We start from the raw sequence: 6,073 nt of genomic DNA, 5'->3' as shown, positions 1-6,073 counted from the left end.
CAATTACGCCGAAGCTGCTCATCGAGTACTCCAGTCGGAACTGGATGTCTGCCACCCATCCATATGGAAATTTATCGATGGCTTGAGGAATATTCAAAAAACGAGGGATGCACAATACTCCGCATTTCTGAATGGAGTACAGCCACCTTATAAACGGGAAAAATATCAAGAAGCTGATGCAAGGCTTGTCGAAATCATCCGAAAATTTTCAAGTAGAACGGTGATGGAGTTTTTGACTGGCATAGCCAATAATTTTCTGCTCAATTAATAAATCTGCTTCGAATTTGCTAATAGTAAGAAGATGGAGTAAATGTGGAGTCAGTATTTTTTTGCTTCTTTAATGAATTACTGCTTACTTGTTATGATGGCTATTATTTTATATCCTATACCATTCCCTTTTTTTTGCATGATATTTTGTCCTTTTTACATCCCAGTCTTTGTTGTGTGTGCTTTTTTAACGAACTTTTTAAAACGAAAAAACATTCACTCTAAAACGTTCCCGCGCCGAAACATTGCGCCGAAACGTTCCCGCGTCGAAACGTCCCTGCGCCGAAACATCTCCGCGCCGAAACGTCCCCGCGCCGAAACATCTCTGCGCCGAAACGTCCCCGCGCCGAAACATCTCCGCGCCGAAACGTCTCCGCGCTGAAATGTCCCCGTGCCGAAACGTCCTAGCGCCCAAACGGTCGCGCCAAAACATCCCCGAGCCAAAATGTCCTGTCGCCCGAATGTCTCGTGTCAAATCGGTCGCGCCGAAACGGCCGCGCCGAAACGTAACGCACCCTTCTCTAGTAGTATCGGATTTTGCGAGGTCGGATCAAATAAGAAATGTGCACGAGCGCTAATTCAACTTACTTTGATCGTGCTCCAAGTTGAGGAACACTCGCTTCACACCGTCATAATCGCATCTCAGTATACGCGACATCAGCATTAGATTGTCAAAGATGAGAGCAATAACAGCGACTTTATTCTTGAGATTACTCGAATTGAAACAGCTCGGTATAGGGATTGTCGATTGTCGATAAGCACCGATGCACAGAACAGGCGCGAGGTCAAGCCAGTTCGGTTCGCGAATCGAGTCCGCGCAATCTTCTGCTATCTGCTAAATAGTTCCATTTCCGTCGCGTAATATCATGGAGCATCCGGTATTCTGAAATGAACGAGAAATCCAAGTTATAAGAGTTGGATAATAGAAGAATATATCTAGAGTCGCGGCAGCGACTCTGAGACAAGTACATTTATAAGATATGACGAGTTGCTGCCAGAGACTCTTTACCGGAGCGATAGCGTTTCCAATTGTTTTCGAAAATTTTCAAAATTTGTTTCTTCAATAATTAATTACCTATATCATTTCGGAGAATATTATACGTTGACATATTTTTTATTATTTTTTTTCTTTCGATTGCGACCTCATCGAACTCTGTAGGTTGACGCGTTGAAGAGATATTAATTATTTATTTTTTAATTGCGTCAAAAAATGGGTCGGATTTTCGCACACATTTTTGATGTTTATTTGTTTTATATCTAGTGACAAATCTGGTGCCATAATACATTTTATATACCGATATATTTTTTTTCTGGTGCCATAATACCAATATATACCTATATATTTTCGTGTCGTATGACGTATGGTGTGTTGTTTATGCTGATAGATGATGAGGTTATAAAGATCGCGATTTGACAGTTCACCGATATCCCGGTCGGTAGTACAAGTATATACCTATATATTTCCGTTATGATATGACATATGGTGTGTTATTTCAATGCTAACTAAATGAGGTTATAAAGATCGCGAATGTTACAATTCACCGAACTGTTCCAATTTTTTCCGGTTCTGTAGAAAATAGATAAAAGCAGTACAATGTTTTAGTGAAAGTGGTGAGAAAAAAGTGAAGAAGAAAGAGACAAAGACCGAGGAATCCAAGAGTGTTGTGTAACGGAAAAAAAAACCGAAAATTGTCAACAACGTTCGGATTGATGGTAAAAATATTTAGAAAGGTTAGATTTTTTCTATATATATCTTGAGATGTAGTCCGGATTCTGAAACATTAGAAATAAAAATCCATGCCTTCGCTCTTTCTCATCAGCTCTCTCTCTGATTGTATCATCAGACTTGTCGATGTTTGTTATTGCAGAATATCTAAAGACGCGGCATCGTCTTGTAATAAAATAACCCAAAACAGGAATGACGAAAAAGAGCCAGGGACTACAAAAATATAGAAAGGCAGTATAATCGCATTGTCTGTAAACATATAACAGACTATTCGAAAGTGCTTGATTACAAAATTTCTATTGGCAAATCGAAACTGAGGCAATCAGTATTTTTTTGCATTGGTGGAAATTTTTTCATCAAAAGGACTAAATTGATAATCACGGAGAGTTTTTACTTCAATTCCAACAAAGTAAAATTTAAGTTCGAAATAAAATATGTCCGCGTGTGTGTATATGTGTGTATTAGGGTGGTAAAATAGCTAGAAAATTTTTGAAAAAAATCACACGTATTCTTTAGAAGATTCTCAATACGTTTTGTTCTGGAACATTTCTTTGTTATGTCAAGACTTTCGAGAAAAAAAATCATACAGATTTTCATCATGCTGTTTTGCAAAAGCCGCCATTACGCAAAAACTGAGTAAGAAAAAAGTGTTTATAACCAGTGTTCTGGACTCGTCAGACCTTAAGAACATCTTTGCTGGCGATAATATGGTTATTTGAGAGCAGCAACAGTAAGGGAAATCGCTTTGAAAAAAAAAATGTTAGAAAATCTTGACTTTTCAATTAAAAACGAATAAATAATGAAGATTTTGATTTATCTTTACAAAATAAATGCAAGATTCTGAAAGAGCACTCTCAAAAACCCCCTATATCAGATTTTGTTCTTTAGTTAAAACTGCGTACTTGAAATTGTGTGTCCAAAATTGTCGTTTTGCGCATTAATGGGTTCTTATAGTGATGCTATACAACATTTTAAGGGTAGGAGTTTTGAAAATTTTTTTCGTGTAGCAACATGCTTGTAAAACAATTTATGGAAATTTCAAGATTTTCCAAATGTATTGAGGTCCACAGTATAATCGTGACCACAAACGCAGAAAAATTCCATGTATTATGAACAGAAAACTTCAACCCCCATGGTCGAGGGTTGAGCATTGTTCTACAAATCTGACAAAATTACAGCATTACTTTTTATGTATTTCGAACCAATTTAGGGGGCGAAAAGGGTAAAATAAATTTGATCCCAAATAACTACCACCCTAGTGGGTATTAAAATACCTAAAACAACTTGCATGCATAATAAAACAATTTTTATTTTCAAAAAAACTGATTCGGCTTGAGGAGGTCACCCCCCATAGCAGCCGCATTTTTTGGGGTTTCCTCGATTTTTTGCGACGAGAAAAAAACACAGACTTAAAATTTAAAGAGTTTATTCATTGGTATTTCAACTTTATGATAGAATTTTTTAACTCTGATGTCTCGAGTTAATTCCGTGTAAAATTAATCCACAGGATCCCATATGCTTCTCCATGGTGTCCACGATTCCCGGGGGTTCCGTTTATCTGCCGTCAAAAAACCGAGGAGCGTTTTGATTTGTAAAGCAGTGGGCTATTGCCTGAACTAAAATCATACAGAAATATCGAAATTGAAGGATTATTGAGCTATACAACATTTTGAAAAATTGAAATAAGGTTTTTCTAAACGGAAAAATCCTTCAATGTTTAATATTTCTGTATAATTTTAATTCAGGTGATAACCACTGCTTTACTAATCCAAACGCTCCTTGGTTTTTTGATCTCAGATAAACCGATCGCCTAGAATCGTGGAGACTATGAAGAAACATATGGGTTCCTGTGGAGTAGCTTTACACCGAATCTACCAGAGATATCAGAGTTAAAAAATTCTACCATCGAGTTGAAATACCATTGAATAAACCCTTTAAATTTCAAAAGTCTATGTTTTTTTTCTTTGCCGCAAGAAAATTGCGAAAAAACCCTACAAAATTCGGCCGCCATGCGGGGTGACCCCCTATGTTGGATTTAATTATTCCAATCGATCAATATCGCGTTATCTTGAAAAAAGATTCGAGTGCCTTAGTAAGCTCGTATTTCCTAAAGATTCTCCTTCCAGGTGGAATACATCTCCGAATTCCTGGCAAAATTCTTGTAGAAATTTTTCTTCTTCTTTGTTGAGGTGCGAATGTTCACCAATTTGCATCATTATTTGACTTACTCTGTTACCTTTCTCTTCAGTGTTGGTGACGTAGATTTCTTCCTTGGCTGGACCGTTCGCCGTTTCGCCTGTTTTCGTTTGATTTTGTTCTTGGACGCTTCCTATTTCTTCGATTTCGACTGTCGGTCTTTCGATCGAGACTTCCTGGTCCAACGTGTTTAGAAAAGAGATGGGGAAAATCATACTTTTTTCGTGAACCGTCCCTTGTCCTATTTTTATTCCTTTTTCAATTTCTCTGGCTGCTACGCATCCGATTGCCAGTTTTTTTGCTTTCACGTAATGAATACTCTCAGAACGGGGGGGGGGGGGGGGGGGGGTAATTTTAATTTCTCCGAACCGTTCACCAAAGGCTCGACGTGGCCATATATTTTGATTATGCGGCCACCCAATATATCGACCTTGTGTTTTTTCATGAAATCGAGTCCCAGGATTCCGTCTGTTTTGATTGGAACGTCGTTGTCAACGACGAAAAATCCATGAAGAATGTTGACGGTGGGCGTTTCGATTTCGAGTATGACTTTACACAGAGCGTTGAAGGCTTTTCCTCCGACGCCAGTCAGTTCGACGGTTTCCTCAATTATTTCGGTATCTTCTTTTAGGGCGCCCCTTTTAATTATGCTGCATTGGGCCCCCGTATCGGGCTTTCAAAAGGAGAGCTGAATTTATAGCGTGCGGTGACGTGATGTAAAAATCGCTAGCCATTCCCCAGGAACCGAAAGAATTTATTTCGAGTTTTATTCGCGTTTGGTTTGCCTGAGGTGTGGGTGAGCCTGTAGCTCGCTCGGCCTCCAAACAGCTGACGCGTGTATTGTTTTGCGAAGCCGTCCGCTCGATGGGACTTAGGTTCAGTGACCCAATTGTTTTCGTTTCTTCTTTTTGATTATTATTTTGACCGTTATTCGGTCTATTATTTTGATAACCTCTGTTTTTACCCCTGTTTCCTTGATTTTCGCGATTATTTTGATTATTATTATTTCCTCTGTTTCCTTGACTTCTATTTTGGTTATTCCGATTATTTCCTCTTTGATCGCCATTTTTATTTTTCCTATTCCAGCAGTCATCATAGACATGACCTGGTTTTTTGCAATAATTGCAGAAGACAGAATGTTTGTTTCGACTCGGTGTCGGTAAACTATTGTTTCCGTTACCATGATTTTCATTCCTATTTCCTGAGCTTCTACAGTCGCGAGCAATGTGACCCTTTTTATTACACCTATTGCAAGTAACCGTATTACTTCCGGGTTCTCTTCGAGTTCCCTGCTGTATTTTTTCTTCGTCTATCGCGGCTGTGATAGCTTCGTTGAGGGTTGGATATGCCCTAGCTTTAATAATTGTTTGATATTCGCGTTTGAGGCCTTGCGCGAAACTCGAAAGGGCTACTTCGCGTATGTGTTTTTCTATCGCCATTTGTTCGATCATTGTCGAGTGCTTTTTTATACTTGCATCAATTAGTCCCATCATTGTATCTTCTACTCTTCTTCCGAATTCTTTTACTGATTCATTAAATCTTTGTCGGCAAGAATACAGCTCTGTTTGGAGGGCTCTTACGGTTCTCGTACCGCAGAATATTTCTAACATAACGGATTTAAACGTTTCGAAATCTGGAATATTTTTATATCGTACTTCTGCTCGAGCTTTACCAGTTAATTTAGTAGTTAACACTGATTCCAGGAGAATCTCTTGGTCCTCTTCTAAAATATGTTTATTGACGTGAGCAAAAGAATCTACAAGTTCTCGCGCTTCTTCCGGTTTTCAACCGTCGAATCGAGGAATTAAACTACGCGCTTCTTTAAGAGACATTGAGCCTCGAAGTCTGTTAGTTCGCGAGTGATTTGGCGGGGAATTTTGAGAA

Source organism: Venturia canescens, chromosome 7 (assembly GCF_019457755.1).
Source record: "Venturia canescens isolate UGA chromosome 7, ASM1945775v1, whole genome shotgun sequence".
Lineage (NCBI taxonomy): Eukaryota > Metazoa > Arthropoda > Insecta > Hymenoptera > Ichneumonidae > Venturia > Venturia canescens.
The sequence above is the reverse complement of the archived record's forward strand: the minus strand, read 5'-3'. Positions refer to the sequence as shown.